Below are 21,383 nucleotides of genomic sequence, written 5' to 3'. Positions count from 1 at the left end.
TCCCTCAATATATGAAGAACTCTCAGAGGGAAGACTTAGTGCTTCATTCTGGTGGCCCCTAGACAGCTGTGACTGTGACCAGCTGATGGCAACTCCAGGGAAGCACAGACCGGCAAATCCTAGGTGGTATCTGAGGAGTGCTGGCTTTGAGTCAGACTGCCTGAGTTATGTCTTGATGCTTACCTCGTAGCTGAATAAAGTCTCTGTGCCTCTGTTTGTTCAGCTGTAAAATGGAGTAAGCAAGTCCCTGCTTGTGTTGCTTCTGTGAAGATTAAATGAGATGGTCCATGTAAAGACTCAGAACCATGCCTGGAGCAGAGTGAACTCCACAGCTATCATAGCTCATCATTTGTACATCCATGAGTCATGGATGGCCATGGCTATTGACGGACATGTCACCTTTCAATGCAAATGCGTGGCAATCTATGCTTCTATCCAGTATGACTTGGGAAAATCCCATCTTCTACCAAGTACCCTTCTTCAATTTCTGGCAGTATGCTGACTCTGGATGTACCTGATTCACAAATCTGCTTGCCTCTTTTTTGTCACCTCAGTGACTGGCTGGCTCCTTACCATTGCTGTCTTTGGCAGGTTGCCATCTGCTGGCCCGATGATGTTGACTTCCTATTCCTTGGCTTGTTCCACTCAAGCTTCTCTTCATTTCCTGTTGCACAGCACGGAATATGTCTTGTTGTTTAACAAATCTTACGCCACACAAGGAAAGCCTTTGATTCCAGGGTCCAAACCTGTGGGCTGCTGGTGGCCTGTTCTGTGATCCTTATTGCTCTCCACCCATGGGCTATATCTTCGGGCATGGTGGCAGCATCCAGTCAAGTCTGGGTTGTTCACATCCTTTCCACTGTGGTGACTTGTCTTGGATGCCTGTCCTTTGGCTGGGTCTGTTTGCTTATTCTTCCTTCTACTCCAGCTCAGGTGGTTGTGTGCTGGTAAATGCTTTCTTTGTCAAAACAAAAACACCAACAAAACGAACAAAAACACCAGAAAGCCATAATTTGTAGTGTTGTCAACTTCTGTGGTGTAAATGCTCTCAGCATGGTCTGTTCCACAGTTTAACAGATCATTTGAGAACTGCATGCTTATTTGATGATTGGCCTCCTCATGAACACTCTTGCCGTTGGCTGTACTGTGTAGCTCATGACTGAGTTGGTTCTCGAAATGACTTGGGATACTGAGAAGAAAGAACATGGGCGTTACTGAGTTCACTTAACACTGAACAGGTCACAGTGATAACTTCTGCTGTCTTGGGTTTCAGAACTTGATGAATGGGGATGGAGAAGAGTGGTCTAAGCTACCTTTTTCCTTCACTTTAATCTTCCCTGTTACTGCCACTATGCACACAGACCCGTCCTTTTCTGCATCTGTGAGATTCTTCCTGTGCATGGACTCCAAAGCTTCAGTTTGTGAGAAGGTCATAGGGCACCAGGGGAAATTTCTAGAACAATCTATGCTGTTTTTATTTGCTGGATATCAAGGACAGAATCGTGCCCTTTGATCTTTTCAGGTATCTGTGACCATCGACTGCTTCTTTCCACAAGTCATATCCATAGACTATTACCAACCAACTGAAATTTTGTTTAAGAAACAAACAAGTCATACAAGTCTTTGGGATGTAAAACTGAGAGCCATCTCATGTTCACACACACTTCTTTCCAAGAATCCACATCAGAAGTTTCCAGCTCCTCAGGAGACAGACAGACCTACTGCTCTGGGAAGGGATAACAGTCCCTCTCTCCAGGTCTGGGAGAGAGCGCTGCCTCCCCCACAGCCCCCCAAAGGGTACCGGATCCAAGGGAGCTCACTTTCCTCGCCGGTCTTCCAAGCAAAAAGCATTCTTGAAGCATGAGTCATCATCCTGACTCCAGGCATATTAGAGGGCCAGGACTCCCCACCCCCACCCCGGAAGAGGGAAAGAGAGAGAAACCCAGATTCCTTAGATTCCTTGGCTTTGTCAAGAGGGCCCTCAGCCCCACCCAGAGCTCCCAAGCTCTGTCCATTTGCTTTTCACAGGGGGCTGTGCTTTGCAAAGTGACACTTAGGAACACTGCACGACATATACAAGCGGCAGGGTTGTTCAAAGGCCTGCTCAGGTGTCAGGCTGAGGGCCATGCCTGATATCTGGGGGTGGCCCTCAGGGGGCACATTTGAATGACAGTGAGGAGTCTGTACTCCTCAGAATTCTCAGGCCAAGTCAGATGCTCCAGGAAACACAATTTCAAAGGGCAATCAGGAATGCTGGCTCTGTTCCCCATTGGTAGAAAGAGCTCATTTTAAGGGCAAATCTCCATCGGAGCTGTAGGCAAATGGCTGTCTTTAGTGGTTACCAGACAGTAGCTCTGCCACTTGTTTTCTAGGAAATATGCCCTTATAGAGGTGAACACAGCCACTACCAAAGTCTCTTCATTTTGCTCCAGATTCTTCACACAAGACTCCATAAGCTTTTTCAGGGTTCACTTCAAGTTTGTTAGCTACTTGGCTGGTAGAAAAAGCCTACACTGTCAAGGTCACTGTGTACTGAGGTCCCCCAGGAATGAAGGAACAGGTCTCTGGAAGCTGCCATCTTGGGCGTGCTGGCTAACAAGCTATCTTTTGTAGAACCTGAGGACTAGGTCACCAGTGTGTGCTTCTTTGTCACTTAAGTAGGGAAAAGTCTGAGTGGGGCTCTTTACTGAGAATCTCCTCAGGACTCTGCATATGGAAGCTGAGTGACCTGTAGCCAGGGACCTTGCAGTTTTGTCATCGTTTTGACTAGACACCTATGGACTTGCATCGAGTTTTGCTGTTCTGTTCTGAGGGATAAGATCAGGTAGTGGTTCTACCAGTCATGCAGCCATCACAAACACAGCTGGTGTCTCATATAGGAAATGCTTTTCTTCCTTGCTTTTTTCTTTTCTTTTATGTGTAGTTCTGGGGCGCAAACCCAGAGCCCTGTGCATGTCAGGCAAGTACTCCTGCCACTGAGCTACATCTACAGGCTTGCTTTTTTTGTGCTGCTGGGGCTTGAACTCAGGGTTTTGTGCTTGCTAGGTGTAAGGAAATATAGGCCCCAAAGTGACCACGTGGAGAGGAGTGATCTGGCCAAGAGATTCTTTATTGCTGGGTGGGAGAGGGAGAGAGCACAGAGCCAAGAGAGTGAGGGAGAGAGGGGCAGGGGCTTAAATACCCCTCAGTGGGACTCAGCATGATCTGGTTGGTTAGGATCTTATGGTTCATGCTGATTGGAGGTTGGGGCAGAAGGAGGGGTCAAGCTAGACTTGAGGCAGGACCGTGACCCAGGAAAACAGGAGCTTAAGGGTGCAGTAAGAACTGAAACCTATTGGCGCCATTATTGCCAACACTAGGTAAGTGCTGGACGACTTGAGCCATGCCCTAGTCCTTTTGCTTTAGCTTGCTTTTCAGATATGGTCTCAAGTTTTTGCCCTGGCCAGCCTTGGACCTTGATCATTCTACCTCTACCTCCTGAGTATCTGGAATTACAGCTGTGCCCTACCATGCCTGGCCATATGCTTTTTTTTTTTTTTTTATATGAGTTACCCTCACATATCTACTAAAGGCTTCTAGAGACCCCACTGGGAGGAGCCTGACAACCCCAGAGACAAGTTCGTTAACCCTTTTTACAGGCTCCTTCCCCATCTGAAGAAATAATCAGGACTTAGAGGAAGTCTGTCACCTGTGCAGGTGATGGTGTCATAGTCACTACCACATTCCACCTTCCCCCCAGTCACTTCCTGAAGATCATGTTTCATCTTGTTCCAAACCTCGATGCTGTGTCAGTTAGCCTGGATTTCATCCAATGGGGGTTAAGGCAGAGTTCTGGTTTTGCTGTAGAAATACACACTGGGTTGTAGAAGTGTTTCTGGTGTGCACATCTGGTGTGCACTGCAGGAAAATGATATCGAGGACTGATGACCAGGTGTCTTGACTTCACAGTGGGTGAGAAACAGGCTTTAGTGTCCTGTCTCTCAAATGGGATACTGAACACCTAAGACACCAGCCTGGGTTTAATGCACCTGGGGCTTCTCTTACCACAGGTGCCCAGTGGGATGGGGACCATCATGGCTCACTATGCTGTTTGTTTTAAAGCCATTCTCCAGGGTAAGACTGTGAGCTCTGTATTCTGTGCTTCAGAAGGCTGTAAAGTGATCCTTCCCTCAGCCAGGAAGATCATTCTCTGAAGAATTCACTTGCATCTGTAATCCTAATGGAGTCCCAGACACACTTGTGAAGTCAAATACCAGACAGTGTTTCCTAGGTGACTCACTTGGGTCTACCTGCGTTTGTTGCACATGCTTATTGGCAGAATTCTTAATTCTTCTCTTCTGCCATGGATAGAGCGTGTGTGTGTGTGTGTGTGTGTGTGTGTGTGTGTGTGCATGTGTGGGTTAGCCAAACACTAGTACAAACAGTAGCTGTTTGGAATCTATTCTAAGGGCATGAGTTTAACTCTTTGCTTGGAGTTGACTTGAATATAACTTCCTGTACCAAATAAGTGAGCGATTGTGTGCTATGCAGTCTAGATTCCACATCCCCACTGAAAGATTTGTGTAAAAGTCAGCTTCGGTATCGGGCACAAAGTACCCTGTATTTGAAAACACCACTAGCAGGGGTCATGGCAGGGTGCAGTTGGTCTAAGGGCTCTTTCACTCCCTCATCCAATAAATGACTATGCACTGGACACTGTCCCAGTGCAGGAGAGGAGTGCAGGGGAAGTCCCTTGACAATAGTCTATAAATACTTACTCTCTGGATAAATGAGAGAGGGGAGGGGTCTTGCCTTCTGCACATCCCCTCCCCCTCCCTCTGGGCTCTTCTTGTGCCACCATGACTTCTGCAGTGAAGAATTTCCAGTGGGAGGAGAAAGGTGGCTGCGAGACCTCTCCAGCAAGTTATTATCTCGACACAGTGCTTAGGAATGACATCCTGCTACCAGGTGAAGAGGAGCTATGGGGCGCGGTGAGGATTTATGGTCTCACGGCCCTCTGAGTACAGTGCTTGCCAGGCCTCCTTCCTGAGTGTCCTCTCCCTGCCCACACACTTACATCTAGCCTGGACTCACCACACACCACACGCTCCCTTTCTGCTCCCGAACTCATTCTGTGAACTATGGCTGCAGATAACCCTGAGCACCAGAGAGAGGCCAGTCTCAGGATTTGTGCTGGTTGGGGGAGGCAAGATCGAGTCCCCAAATTTGCTCATAATAAAGAACACTCGACTTCAAAACTGTCCACTGCCACGACACCTGAATGAGTTCAGATGACAGGTGGGCTTGCAGTGCAGCAGCAAAACACTGTCACTAGAAATGGAGGAGGCTGCAGGCTTGGTACAGGTGGAGACAAAGGGAGAGGACAGGAGGGAGAGAGGGAGACACACCTGCCAGAGGCCAGATCTCAGAGGTAACCTCAGCTGTCAGCAATGCCCTGGGTAAGATAGGGATAGCGTGTCAAAATCTAGGTGACCTGGCATGGAAAAGGAGGTTTGCCACCTGCTTCACCTTGGGTCACTGCTGGCCTTCCACTGGGGCACATTGGGGAACAAAGGACGAGGAATGTGTGCAGCAGGACAAGACAGAGGGAGGAGGTTTCAAGGGCTGTGTGGTTGGTGCTATGGTTTGGGACAGCAGATGGTCAGGCAGAGCATGGGCTTACCCAACAGGTGACATGAGACCCTCCTCTCCCTACCCTGTGTCAGAGGAGAGCAACCTGGAGGTGGTGCAATGCATTCTTCGGGTCGGTGTCCTTATCTTTATGCTCTCAGGTATTTTAATTTGGCTGTCAAGGGAGAAGCTATGCTTGTAGCATCATTTATAATGGCAAAAGATTTTGCAGCTGTGATGTCTAACAACACAGAAATGGTTGATTAAATGCCAGTGCTAATGGTCACAGTCTATCATGCAGCCATTACCGTGGACGGATTTGAAGATGCTGGGGCATCATGGGGAATGCTTATGGCACAATGTGTCCTTTGTGACATCTCCTGGGCAGCAGGCTGGTGACTAATGAGATCTGGCCACGTGTTGTTGAACATCTACTCCTGCCAGGGAGGCACGTGCTCCACAGCTAATGGGACAAGCTAGTGCTTGTTCTCTTAGATGATGGGGTCCACAGAGGGTGACAGAGCAAACAACCACACACTGCAAAGTGATGGAGAGGTAAATATGCAATAGCAGCGTATGAAAGTTCTGTGGAGCATACAAATAGGGCACAGTGGACAGAGAACAACAGAGAATAGCTTACTTGAGAGGGGCAGGCTGGGAACCAACCTTCCATGTCCCCCAAAAGTGGGAGAAGCTCCCAAAACTCAGAGCAGTGGGGCAGTGGTTCTATAAGGAAGCCGTGTAGGTGGCTTCTCACATTCAACTCTTGGCTTCATCCCCACTTGTCTGTGTGGGACCCTTCACCTCACTCTGCCTCAGTTTCCCCTGAAACAGGGATAACAGTAGCATCCCCCTCCTTGCAAGTGGTAGTGGTACTGGGTACCTGCTCAACAACTCTTAGCTGTTATTATTCTGCTATTTTGTCTAACATTGACATTTCTGATAATGTCTTACTATGAATGGATAATTACAATGTCTCAGTCTAAATAAAATAATTTCTAATACATTAGTCTTGATCCTCCAGGAAGCAGAGGCCATAACTAATGAACCATGCAAGGGTTACAGGAAGGGGTACATCTGTGAGAGGAATGGGAAGACAGCTGTGGCGTGGCAGTGTGAGTCTGACCCCATTTGGAGGGCAGAGAAAATCATAACCATCCCAACAATGGGGATTAGTCTAAAGGGTCATTGCCACAAAGAAACCAAAGAAAGGAATGGCTTCTGAGACAGTGAAGAGGGAAAGGTTGACGGGGCCTTGCAGCTGAGTGGGGAGCCAGAGGTACTTGACACCTGGGACCTTGAGAAGATGGTGGTGAAAATGCCCTAGGTTGCTGTGAAGTCTAAAAAAAGTTGACACAGCAGTTGAGAATCCTCAGTCCAAAGTTGGCTGTGATAGGAGTAGTAGGCCTGCTTCTGTCTCCCCACTGTGTCAACCATCAGAGCCTCAGGGAAGGGTGGCCTCCCTAAAACTCAGCAACTGATTTCAGAGTGCAGCTGCTGGGACACCTTGGTCTTGGAGGTCTGGAGGCGTATCCTTATGGCCACCATACTCAGGTTAAGACACTCCTCTTGTTCCGCCTCGAGGGACGGTAGCAGTCTGCAGCTAGACTGCCTGTGTCTTGGACACTCACTATCTCTGGAACCTTTGGACAGTTATTAAATATCTGATCCTTGGCTTGCACAGCTGCAAAGTTAACCTCAAAAGGCTGCTGTGAAATTAACTGAGTCAATGGGCATGGAGCCATTAAAGGTTACAAAGATCTCTGAAGCTCTTGCTGCCCACGTAAACAACACCTCTCATATGTTTCCTGCATGGCAGGCACACATGAAAAGCAACTCAATCAGCATGGAGGCTCATCCCAGTTCCTAATGGGCAGTTGTGTGGGATGGGAAGGGAAGGGGCAAGCCTCCCCTTTTGAATGTGAATGAAAAAGTTGTATTCTTGGTTGTCATTGGCAGCCATCCTAGGAGGCCCTCATGAAGGTAATTATATTACTTCGTGAGAGTAGCATCTTATATCCTGAGGTATCTTTTTTTTTTTTTAATTCACATGTGCATACAAGGCTTGGGTCATTTCTCGCCCCTGCCCCCACCCCCTCCCTTACCACCCACTCCACCCCCTTCCTCTCCCCCTCATCCCCTCAATACCCAGCAGAAACTATTTTGCCCTTATTTCTAATTTTGTTGTAGAGAGAGTAGAAGCAATAATAGGAAGGAACAAGGGTTTTTGCTGGTTGAGATAAGGATAGCTATACAGGGCATTGACTCACATTGATTTCCTGTGCGTGGGTGTTACCTTCTAGGTTAATTCTTTTTGATCTAACCTTTTCTCTAGTTCCTGGTCCCCTTCTCCTATTGGCCTCAGTTGCTTTTAAGGTATCTGCTTTAGTTTCTCTGCGTTAAGGGCAACAAATGCTAGCTAGTTTTTTAGGTGTCTTACCTATCCTCACCCCTCCCTTGTGTGCTCTCGCTTTTATCTGTGCTCAAAGTCCATTCCCATTGTTGTGTTTGCCCTTGAACTAATGTCCACATATGAGGGAGAACATACAATTTTTGGTCTTTTGGGCCAGGCTAACCTCACTCAGAATGATGTTCTCCAATTCCATCCATTTACCAGCGAATGATAACATTTTCTTCTTCTTCATAGCTGCATAATATTCCATTGTGTATAGATACCACATTTTCTTAATCCATTCATCAGTGGTGGGACATCTTGGTTGTTTCCATAACTTGACTATTGTGAATAGTGCCGCAATAAACATGAATCCCGAGGTATCTTATATCCAAGAGGGCAGCCATCTTACATCTTATGAGTACAGTCAGTCTGAGCCTGAAGCCAGTATATGGAAAAGAGTGGAAGTTCTTCTGGCCAAGTTGAGCAGGGGTTTTTGTTACAGGGACCCTAATAAAACCTGACAGTGACTGCACAAGGAAAGGTACACGGGGATACCCGTTCATCTGAGACCTTAGTGAACGTGATGATCATTACCTGACTCTCCAGTCACCAGTCCTGGTTCTTAGTGAGCTTTTTGCCTGTTCTACCCAGAATTTTCCTGCCTCCATTTCTGTTGTGGCTACCCCCCTCTTCATAGATGGTTTCTTCTGAGTTCTCTCAGCACTGTGCTTCTGGGCTTTGAAGAGTCAATTCCATTTGCACTCTGTTCCCAACAGCCTGGCAGTTGTGATATGGGAGTAAAGGGAATAGTCTGAGCTCTCAGTGCTGGGAGCAAGTGAAGATATCCTGATCAAACACAGGCTATCGTGGTAGTAGATGGGTCCTTCAAAACTGCACACTTTATTTGTTGGGTAATACATCATCATGGATTATACAGCCAAATTATTTTTGGTAGCAGTTTTATAGAGCTATAATTCATATACCATATAATTCACCCGTTTAGAGCAAAAAAAAAGGCAGTGGATTTTGTATATTCACAGAGCTGTGCAACCATCACAAATTCCTAACATTTCATCACTCCAGAAAGAAGCCATACTCTTTAGCTAACCCCTCCTTCTCCCTCCCAGCCCTAGATAGCCACAAGCACAATTAGCTGTTAAATATTTGCATTATTGATTATTTATGCTGTTTCCAATATGTCACAATATAATCAATGTTCCCTAGGATGTCTGTGAGGGAAGAATGCATTTTCCTTTACAGCCCATGTGACTTCCAGGTAAGTCATGCCATGGAAGCATCCTATCCTGTTGAGCCAGGTGGGTGCTGGGAGCGATGTGTGGGAGGGGTCTGGAGCAGAATCTGGCTATAGGAGGACATCAAGTCCTGGGGTGATGTGAGGAATGCTTCCAGGTTGGGAAGGAAGTGGGAGAGGAAGACAAAGGAAGATGGGAAAGGGGAAGAACAAAGAGGAGGGAGAAGTGGAAGTTCTTCAATGCCATGGCAAGTGGCCAGAGGATGTTTTAACAGCAGGGATGGCCAACTACCAAATTCAAAGTCGGTTATGTGGCTGTGATTCAGACCCCTCCCCAGATAGCCTTTTGCCTCTCCTTACCAGTCTTCTGTGATGGTGAATACTTGGAAAGGCTGTGTGTTTGTGTAATGAGGGAGACACCAAGTCTCCTTTCACAGTGGACTAAATGGCAGTGAGGTCAGTGTGGGGAGAAGTGAGAACACGACGGTGATTGTTAGAGGGGAAGTCCTGCAGAATCCACCGCAGCTGTGTTGGGATTAGAGCTCAATCAGTGCTAATTAATCTGTATAAGCAGCTGAAGTGCCCTGGTGACATCTGGATTCTGCATCTTGATGAATACATCACTTCCTTTGAAAAGATATTGTTTCCAAAGGAACTTTTCCCAGCACTGAAATCACTGATCCAAAGGAAATGGAGACTTCTATGATTTGTGAACTCTGAATGGTTCTCTCAAAGGGAAGCACCAAAACACAGGGCCTCCAGCATACACGCTAGTCAACTCAGACAGCTGCTGATCTAGGAGTTAACAAGCACTCTCAGGTGTTGTTTTAAGTTTGGTGATAGACACCTGGAGATTCTTCATTTCTAAGGTAGGGAATATTTTCGCTAGATAATTGTTACTCTCACACAAAAATCCTATGAGAGTAAGAAGCAGAATTCAGCTGACAAATCTGGATCTTAGACTTTGTGAATTTGTGTAAGTCAGTTTGTGTTACTGTAGCAAAATACCTGAGGCAATTGACTTAAAAGAGGACAACTCGGGTTTTGGGGTTTTCATTCCATGAGCTGTTGGCCCCGTTACCTTTGATGCGGTGCTTCGTGGCAGGGATGCACGGTGGAGGAAGGTGCTCACCTCGTGGCAGTCAGGAAGCAGAGTGAGAGGAGACGGGTCTGCATCCCACAATGCCTTCTGAGGGCACACCCGCAATGACCTAAGACCCTCCATTAAGCCATCCCTTTTCAAAGGTCCACAGCTCCTAATATTGCCACAGGGGCTTTGGGGGGACACTTATCCAAACCATAGCAAAATTTTCCACCTCTGCTTCTGAGATACAATTTAGCCCAGATTGTCTAGAGTGACATGTTTGAAAGGAGGGAAATCATTTGGGTAAGACTTTATTTTGATGTAAAAATAAAGTGTGTTGACATCCAAATGTGTCTGGGTTCTTTTTGCTTCCCAAAATGGCTTTTGCTGTTGGAAATTAGATACGTTTATGGACAAAAAGAAATTATGGCACGTTTCACTGAAACTATGCCACTAACTATTGAAGTGAAGAATGACATGGATCTTTCTATACTTGACTTCATACTGTAATTTTGTTTAACAAGACTTAAAGAAAATAAGGACCTTTTAGTTTATTCTCCCAAGAAGTTCTTCTTAGAGTGTAGTAAATGCCTGGAGAATAACTATATTCTTGCACAGTAATGCCTGGCATGGCAAGTGCTCAAGAAAGAAGTGGTGAATGAATAGATGACAATTGTAACCAAAATCCAAAACTCAAATCACATCTGAAGTTTTTTAGCTGCATTGGGGTTTGAACTCAGGGCCTCATGTTTGCTAGGCAGGTGCTCTGACCACTTGAGGCACCCCACCAACCCTTTTTTGTGAAGGTTTTTTTGTGAAGATAGGATCTCACAAACTATTTGTGCCAGCTGGCTTGGAATGGTGATCCTCCTGATCTCTGCCTCCTGAGTAGCTAGGATTATAGGTGTGAGCCCCTGCACCCAGCAGGGAGGTACTTTTAAGTAAGTAAGTTTGATCCTGCTTTGTTTCTTAAGGACAATTTCTGAGTGTACAGATGGTCTCTTTCCCTTAGTAATAACATTGTGCTCTTTCTGCAGTCCACTTCCTGCTGTTCATTTAAATTACACCCATAGCAAGCATGTTTGAGGAGCCCAGTCAGCATCACGAGTGCTTCCATGTATGCAGTGAGAGCTCATTGTTAAAAAAACCTAAGTACAAATGCCTGGTCACTTATTCAGATTCTGGCAGCAGACAGACACTGACTGTTCAGTCAAATGTCCCTGCTCTGTGGACCCCTTTGGGACAATTCCTGCATAGGCGTGGTGGCCTAACAGCAACACGTATGCATTTCACTGCCAAACTCAATCATTTCCTCCTCCTCAGGCGGCTTTTCTCAACTGGATTTCATCGAATGCGCTCCCAATGGCATCTGCAGAAGGAGCCTGGGCCTTGCGAGAGCAGGAGGCAAGAGGAACGGTGGTTACTCACTAAGTTGTGGTGTGGGCGTGGGGTAGGGAAAAACCCGCAACTGAGGCACGGTTGCCACCTTGGATTCACAGATACGGGCAGTGACCCGTATGGTCTGGCCAAGAGGAGTCATATGGCTTTGTGATTCCTTTGTTTGCTCTCAGGGTTTAACTATGAGGCAGAAATGACTTCTTTGCCAAAATCTAGATTTAATTAAGCGTAACGAATTCTAATTTTAGAATTGAGCTTGGACTTTTCTTCTAGTCATTGTTCCAAAGTGGCGCTGAAGGGAAAGGGAGAGGATTCCTCATAACTGACTCTCTTCCGACATTCCCGTGCTGTCAGGCACCGAGCAGGCGGAGTGTCTCCGGCATGGTCAGAGCTCTAAGTTGAGCAATGCTGCAGGTGAGGTCATACTCGGGCAAAAGCAAACAGAAATCACAGCATTCAAAATCTCAAATATTTGAAGGTAGATTTCAGTGAAAATATATGTTAATTATTATTATTACTTTGGAAGCATGGGGTTTGAACCCTGGGCCTTGCGCTGGGTAAGCAGGGGCTCTACCACTTGAGCCACACTCCAGCCCTTTCCTGCTTTAGTTACTTTTCAGATAGGGTCTCACATTTTTGCCCAGGCTGGCCTTGGACCTCGATCCCCTTACCTATACCGCCTGCATAGCTGGGACTACAGGCACGTGACATCATGCCTGGCTTAATTGGTTAAGATGGCATCTTCCTAACATTTTTGCCTCTGGACTGGCTTGGTGAACCGTGATGGCCCCCATCATTACCTCCCGAGTAGCTGGGATTTCAGGCATGAGCCACTGTTCCTGGCCAACCTTAGGATTGAGCCACTCTAATCCAGGTTTTGCTTATCTGAGACCCTTAATGACATCTGCAAAGACACTGTGACCAAATATGGTCCTGGGAATGACTTGGACCTATCTTTTGGGGGGGGACACAGTTCAGACCAGTCCCAAAGGTGACTAATGAACTTCACAGTCCTCACCAGATGGCATGGCTGTGGCTGGTGAGAGTTGGCAAAAACAGCACTCAGGATGCCTGGATGGGACCAGGCACCTCCTTCTTCAGAAACTGTTCTGAGGACACCAGAGTGTCCTAACGGAGGGGGTAGGTTTGAAACCAGCCACCTTGAGATTTTCAGACTCTCTCCCTACCACCCCACCCCCTCTGTCTGTAATTAAGTTTTGAGGTGGGGGTCCTGCTGTTCCCCTTGAATCCATTCTGGAAGGCTGTTCTTCCTTCCATCTCACCATCCACCTAATATTTAAGATAAAAAGCATTTAATTCAATGGAACAGAATGGGTGGTTTGGGACATCAATGGAAATGTACACCTTTGAAAGGAATCCTAAATACTTGGCTGTCAGAAAGGCACTTTTTCTTTGGGGGAATTTTTTACTGAAGGGTGTGGCTGGCATTTTTGTTTACAGTAAATTTGAGGAATGATTCCCTGGCAAAGCAAAATGCTAACCGCAAACTTTGCCAGTAAGATCTCACCGGGAGGCTTCTCCTCTGCTTTGTCATTGGTTGAATGGGCTGAAATGGATCTGAGGAATGTTTGCCCACTCAGAATCGTGGTGACATTCTTCATCAAAGGAAATACTTCAGGTACTTTGATGGTAAATTAAAGGATATAGTCTTCCTTCTACACAATAATTTATGACTTTAAGCATCAGAAACATGAGTTTCCCTGGAATTCTTTCAAAGGGCTGAAAACTGCCAGTTTAGAGAAAGTGAATGTTTTACAGCCATTTCACTGGGAGCTGTAGGTGGTGAGTCAGTGAACCAATTACTCCTCAGGATAGGGAGGAGACCTCAGCATGGCTGCCTCGAGAGCTTGCCAGGAAAGCACCCCACCATGAGGGCTGAGTGGTTTAGAACAAGGTGAGAAAAGGTTCTAAAAAAATGTGAGAGGTTATAAAGGAACTTGCCCTTGAGAATTTATTCTCGCATTGCCTTGCAAACGGTGTGGACTTAAAAGTATGTTAAAAGTAAGATTTTTTTCCTACTTAGGAAATAATACATGCTCCTTGTGGGATGTACTGCAGATCCAGAAAAAACCAAACCAAACAAAAATGAAGACGAGAACAAAATCAGCAGAAATTTCAGCCCCATTTATTTCTCTGACTAGCTGATGTCTCCTTCCAGGTAGACGTGTGTGTGGTGTGTGTATGTGGTGTGGTGTTTGTGGTGTGTGGAGTGTGTGTGTTTTGTGTGTGGTATGTATGTGTGGTGTATGGTGTGTGTGCATGGTGTGTATGTGGTGTGTAGCGTGTGTGTTGGGTGTCTGGTATGTATGTGTGTCTGGTATGTGGTGTGTATGTGTATGGTAAGTGGTGTGTGTGTGTGTGCATGCATGCATGCAGCCATGTTGGGTGGGCTTCTGAGCTGTGGTGCCTCCTTCCTACTCTTGCCATCAGCAGTCAGGTCACCGTTGCCTGTCCCTGTCCTACTTGCTGGAATTTCTGAGACCAATGCTCAGTCAGGACCATTTCCTGTGAACTCCTGAGAGACCAGATCTTTTCTCTTCCTCTTGTAAAGGATTCTGACCCAATGTCAGAAACTTAATTTGCTTTCCAAATTTAAATGTCCTGAGATTATTTTTATTTGGTGCCTGTGACTGCAGAGATGGTTGGGAGATGGATGTCAGACGTTGGCGCAGCAGCCTTGGTCCTCAGGCTCTGAGCTTGCTGACTGAGACTTCCCTGGTGTCTGCCATCATCTGAGGCCAATGGACCACACCAACCTGGCAATGGGTGCTGTTTGCTTCATGATTTCTGCAGGACGTGTTTATCCTCTCAAAGCACCTAAAAAAGAAAACAAAGCTAATAGGCCAGGGTGGTCTGGTTCTGTGCTCCTGTCCGCCCTCCAGTCCCACAGTGAAATCGGCTTCAAAATATCTGTGATGGAGGTGGAATCACACTTGACCTCTGGCTGTTTGGTGGAGACTTTCTCACAGGGACAGAAAAGAATCATCTTGCCCTTTGAGGACTCGCGGGGCTGTTTCTTGGCCAGCAGGATTCTCTAAAGACCAGCAGTCAGTGGGAAAGGGCTTGTGCAGGGGCTAAGTGGGGAAGGAAAACAGGGCCGTAAAGTCATCTTCTCATGGAGTCACGGGTCTTCCATGGCAGGACCCAGGGCTGGCTGTGCCAGAGCTGAGTGATGGCAGCTCAGGACAGGCATTCAGGGCCTCTCTCCTCTGTGCCTGTCCTGGGGAGTTGCTTCATGTGGCTCTCTCCCACCATGTGGAACAGCAGAAAGGCTCCCTCTCTCTTTTTTTTTTTTCTTTTTCTCTCTCTCTCCATAAAACACACAAAATCCTCCATGTTAGTCATTTCAAAAGTCTAATTCAGCAGTGTGTGGTACGTCACAGATGTGCAATCATCTCCACTGTCGAGCTCCTGAACACTGTCATCATCCCAAAAGGAAATCTGTGCTCTAACTATGCAGTCTCTCCCCATTTGTCCCCTCACCTGCCCCCAGCAGCTACTACTCTGCTTTCTGTCTCTGTAGCCTGGCTGGCTTTTGTGTCTGGCTTCTTTCTCTTAGCACAATGCATTCAAATTCATCCCTGTCACCGCATGTATCCTCCTTCCTATGGCCAGACAATGTTCCATTGTGTTGACATACCACATTTTGTTATCCCTTTTTCTCTCTTTAAGAGCAAGAAATATCTTTCCCGAAGCTCCCTGTGGATTTCTCTTACTTTCTTACCCACTGAATCTGCAAAAGAAGCCGATGCCTTCTATCCAAAGACTGTTGGGACCATGGGATTGTGGGATGCCCTTTTGTCCTTCTATTTGGGGACATACCCTTTCCCTGAGCTCTCAGTAGTCTGAAAGGAGCTCCTTGAGCAAGACTGGGACACTATCAGCAAGAATGGGTAGAGGGAATTAATGAGGGGGGCATTGGGTTGGACCATGGCACCTGCCACCTAAGTTTCTGACATATTTTCCTCTATATCTATAAGGACTCTAATGAAACTGGTTGTTAACGTTGAAATTTGACAAGGGGTCAAATATGATAGATGTCATTTACCAAATAGCATATGAAGCCAACTCTTCATGGGCCAAATTTGGCAAAGAAATCTCTAAAAATGTTTTACGGTTCCTAAGAACTGAAGGAGAAAATGAAAAAACGTCTGGAGAGAGTTCTCTGAAAGCAAACTGCTGCATTTTGTAGTTGTCCTTTATGCCTGTCCACCCCATTGTCCTCCTCCCCCAGGTGGGTGGGGCAACCCAAGTGCAATAACTCCTGAGGCTACTCTGGCATTTGAGATGTGTTCTGCATAGTTGAGAGATTCAGGGATGCCCCAGGAGCCTGCCACAGAGGAGGCCAGGCTGGGACTGGCACTTCCAGTTGTGGTTAAGATGAGGACGCCTGTACTAAATCTGGGTTTTATCTTCTGTGTTTTATGAGGCCTGACTTCTTCAGGCCTTGCTAATGTTGGAGAAACTGCCCCCTCCTCGGCTAGCTGGATCCAACAGGCAGCAAACTTCTCCCTTGCAAACCTGCCTTCCATGTGCGAAGTCACTGTTCCAAAGCCCACACCTCCAACTACCCCCTTTATCCACCTCTCCTACTCCAGTAAAATTCAAATATTCCTGTCGTCTTCAGTCCAGGACAATTTGGGACAGCCCTGCATCCCAAGGCCTGCAGAAATTGCTCAAACTAGCCAACTGCAACCCTAACCTGCCTCACCATGCCTTTCTGGGAAAACCACAATAAAGGCTCTTGCCCATGGGCTCCTCTTTTGCTGCATGACTACCCCTGGGGCAACCCCCTTTGTCCCTGCATGGCATGGCATGCCTCTGCCTCTTAGGAGCTGTGAGTAACAAACTATCTTTCCAATGACCGCCATCTCTTGACCTGTTTGCCTCAGCATACCTGAGTAATAACAAAAGCAAGGTTTAAAGCCAGCATGGGAATGCTTCCCGAGGCCTGATGTGGCCACACAAAAGAAACAACTTCTGTGAGTCATCTTGGGTCCTCAGCCAGTGAGCTAGATCCTGGGGCGGATGGAGGACTCAACACAGTGGACCACACACAACTGAGGCACATCTGCCTGGGTCATGGATGCTTCGGGGGAAGACGTTCCAAAGAATGTTGTCCCTGGCTGTTGATGGACCTACTGTCACTGCTCTGCTGGGTCCTGCAGAGGGCTGGATTCCTCCTGGCCTCTTTCTATTTTAAATATTCTGACCAGGAGAAAACTACATGTCTTGTGGGTGGTCCTGGCTGGGGATAAGTCGCCCTTCTTTCAATAGTAGCAGCTCACTAATATTTACAACCACCACTAGTGGAGTTTATTTTTTCTCCCTGAGTGTCTCTTGTTCGAACGAGACATGCCTGGAGCATGAGCAAGTTGAGAAAGACCTTGGAAGTCACTAGTGCCATTCTTTCTTGTTAGGAGTGGGAGGTGGAGCTCTGAAGAGGTGGCATGGTCTACCCTTCCACTTACAGCCGATCAGCAGCTGTGGTCACAGCAGAACTTGGCCTCCTGCTTTCTCCAGAGGTCTTGCAACCGCTCATCAAAATCATGCGGGGAAGTAAGTACGATTGTGTGGCTGAAGAGGTGAACAAACATGCACGATTGAGTTCTGTTACATTTTGCATAGGTACATCGTTTGGTGAATTTTGTTGTAGGGATGAGGACACAGTGATTTGTCTACACTCTTCTCTCAAATGTGAACTTGGCAATGTCAGCCACTTTCTCCCTCCTGGGCACTATTGCCACCCTAGCAATGAGCCCAGCATATTGAGGGAATACCAGTGCAAAAGTTGGATGAAGGGTGCTATAGCCCGCATGCATGTCCATTTCACCCCCCTGCACACACATAGTTTTTTTTCAAGATAGGGTTTCACTGTGTAACCCAGCCTGGCCTCGAACTCTCACTGCTCCTGCCCTAGCCTCTTGAGGGCTGGGATTATAGGCATGCATCACTAAGCCTGGCATAACCCTTCAAAATTCATATATTGAAACCTAATCACCATGGTGATGACGTCAGAGGTGGGCCTTTAGGAGGTGATCGGTCACTTTCTTGTAGATGGAATTAGCCCCCCATAAAAGGGTTTGAAGGTGAGCCCTCTATTCCTTCTGCCAAGTGAGGATGCATTTGTTATCTTCTGAGGATGCAGCAAGGCACCATCTTGGAAGAAGAGGGAGCTCTCATCAGATGCCAAGTCTGTTGGCACTTTACAGTTTCCAAAGATGTGAGGAAATAAACTTTTGCTGTTTGCAAATTACCCAGTCTCAGGTCTTTTGTTATAGCAGTACAGTGGACTAGGACAAAAAGAAACATGTTTAAAGTCAGTTTCTTTTACCTAAAAGTTGTTTCTTCTATGAAGGAATTCTGTCGTTAGAGATTTTGTTTTAAAGTTAATTTAATTTTTTGACATCATTTTTATTATCCCTTCAAGAATATACTAGACTTAGCGGGGTGCTGGTGGCTCATGCCTATAATCCTAGCTACTCAGGAGGCAGAGATCAGGAGGATTGCAGTTTGAAGCCAGCTTGGGCAAATAGTTTGTCAGACCCAATCTCAAAAAAAAAACCCATCAAAAAAAGGGCTGGGAGAGTGGCTGAAGGTGCAGGCCCTGAGTTCAAACCCAGCACCACACACATACACACACACACACACACACACACACACAAAGAATAACTGGACTTGAATATTCTTTTGTCTTTTTATACATACTTTCTTGCTATTTTAAACGTTCAGACACCAATGAAGGCTAAATCACTTGTTTTGATTAAATGTCACAGTGAATACAAAAAACATGGTAAGCCAGTGAGCACAGACAGGACCTGGCTGACCACTCACTTCATCCTGGAGCTTAGGCCTGGGGTGGTGGTGGTGGTGGTGGTGGTGGCAGCAGTGTGTTTCTCCCGGGTGTGAGGTACCTTTGACTCCACAAAGATGCCCATGTCCTAATCCTTGACCTGTAAATATGTTGCATTCCTTGGCAAAGGGAAATTAAAGTTGTAGGTGGAGCTATAGGTTACCAACTAGCCAACCTTAAAATAGGCAGATTATCTCTTGTATCATCTGGGCCGGTGTAATCACAAGGAGCCTTAAATATGTTAAAAGGAGGTAGAAAAGAAGTCAGTCTGGAGAAGAGATGTGACAGTAGAAAGTCCAAGTGATGCACTGTGAGGATTCAACTCATATCGCTGCCTTGAAAGATCCAAGGGGGGCCATAAGCAAGGACTGCAGGCAAACCTTAGGAGCTGGAAAGGCCCCTAGCACCTCCAGAAAGGGCCCTGCCCTGCTGAGACCTTGGTTTGAGCCCATGAGACCAGTGTAACACTTCTAACACATGGAACTGTAAAGTAGCTAATATATTTGTATTGTGTTTCAAGTACTAAGTTTGGTCACAGCAGACACCAGAAATTGACATGCCAGTTTGGGTAGAGAAACATACATTTCAAGTCCACAAACGTAAACAAGATTAAAGCCAAAGAATTGAGGCCTACTATGTGCCATTGAAGACACTCATGCCCATCACGACAACAGGACATAGCTGGAAGAGAACACTGGGTTTTGTGGAGTCATTCTCATTTTGGCTGTAGCAAAGCTGAGCTAGCCAGAACCATCTTTGTAGGTTTCTCAGGCTTCCTCACAGGACAAGAAAAAGCAGAAATGTGGGTTGGAATTCTGAGACCCAGGGCACCCACTGCTCTCTTGTGTGTGCTCACTCACTGCTTGTTAACATTTGTACAAGCGCAAGACACTGGGGACTGTGAATTCTCTTCTCTGAGAAAATCCCTCACTGCAGGGCCCCTGGTGACACTGAGAAGTTTCTTAATTTCACTCCGCATTGCCCACATCTCCTGTGCAAGGAGGGGAGAGGCTTGACACAAGGAACCTGGATTTCCCTGAGCTGCCATCAGAAACCTTCGGCAGGAATGAAACTCCTACTTCCCTCTAAGCTCTGTACACTTCTGGTCTTTGAGGTTTGTGCAATATGGACCACACGTTGAAAGTGATCGACCATCAATGCAGGTAAAAACGTCGGTACTCTCACCCTTTATTTAGAGCTGTAAGAACATGAAATGTTTTTGATTTTCATTTAATTTGCGAGCCTGTGTTCAGCAGGCTTAGCTGGCCTGCAGTTCTGAGCTGAGCTGCTCCCTCCTGTGCTGTCCCAGTGCTCCTTCCTGATGCTTTGTTAACAGGACACTGAGGCCATCTTCAGTTAAAGGCTTTGTCCCTGGCCCACGGGGCAGTCCTTTGTCATTCTGCTCTTCCTGCTCTTAAGAACTTGGAGCACTTAGTGGAATAAACTCCGCCCCTGTCCTGACCTCCCATTTTGTTATTCCTGATGCCAAGGACCTGCTGGAGAAGGGCGCTTTGGGGCCGCTTCCCAGTCCTGAACCAACTGGAGGGGATTTCTCAGAAGTCCTGAGAGCCAGAGGAAGTAAGTAGATGACACAATGTAGCCCCGACGTGGCCTTGACTCTTCCAGGCTGTGCTTACTATGCAATCTCACTTGGCAAGTGTTATTCACTCTCCAGACAAACGAATCCTCATAAAAAACCCAGTGACTTTTCCAACCGACTAAGGCTGAGTGGTGCTGTTCTTAGCATGGCCAGCTAGGTGGCTTCTCTTGAGGACAGAGAGAAGGAGAAGGCTTGGATGCTGACCCACGATGGTGATGGAGGGCACTGCTTGATATCTGAGGGTAAAACCTGAGGGCAGCAGGTCCCAGCTCTGACTTCACAGAGCTCCACCCAAGCCGGGTAGAGAAGGTGGTCAGGGCGGGTTTCTGAGGGAAGGAGCTTGGGGTGAGAGTGGTGGAGATGGCCAGCGATGGAGAGCCTCTGGCTCTGCTGTATAAATTGACAGGTAGGAGTTGGACTGATGTTGCTGGGTGGGAGAAGGAGTGACAGAGAATGGGAGAGAGGCGGGAGCAAGGGAATGGTGGAGAGGAATGGAAGGAGGGAGGGAAGGAAGGAAAGGAAGCACTCAAGGTTTTTGCCTAGAGCCTTGAGGAATCTTGGGGTCCATTTCTGAAAGGGACAGAGTAAGGAGAGTGGCGTGTATGCGTTTGTGGGAGGTGAAGTGGGTTAGAGCAGAGTCTGCTTTGACCATGTCATGTGTGACGGGCCTGTAGATATCCACATGGTATCAGCAAAGCCCAAGGTGGAAGGACATTTTTTAGCATCCACTGAAAGGCTCCTGGAGTCTTGAGTTGGTTAAAGGAGCACTTCCTGCTCCAGCTGCTAATCCAGGTTGAGCAGAGCCCAGCCACAGCCTTCCAGCAGCCTCCACTGCTGCCTGGCTCAGCTCCCTCCCACCCCCACCAATTCACCCCTGCCCTGCTGCCCAAATGGTCTTTCTGAAACTGGGCTCTTATTGCACTGCTTCCACTACACATCCTTGCCGGGCTCAATAGAACTTTTGGGACCCAATCAGAAGCAGACCCTCTGGACCTGGCCTGGTCACTCGTCCCTCTGGATGAGAATGACAATTAAGATGACAAGGTTACCTGAAGGCCCCATGTGTTCAGCTCTGTGCTGAGTGCTCCTCATGAGTCACCTCTGTTAGGCAGTTAGTGTCGCCATACCCTTTATGGTGGAGGTGGCACTTAGAGAATGAAGAGTTAAACA

The sequence above is a fragment of the Castor canadensis genome, chromosome 4 (genome assembly GCF_047511655.1).
Source record: "Castor canadensis chromosome 4, mCasCan1.hap1v2, whole genome shotgun sequence".
Classification (NCBI taxonomy): Eukaryota; Metazoa; Chordata; class Mammalia; order Rodentia; family Castoridae; genus Castor; species Castor canadensis.
This window is presented reverse-complemented; position numbering follows the sequence as displayed.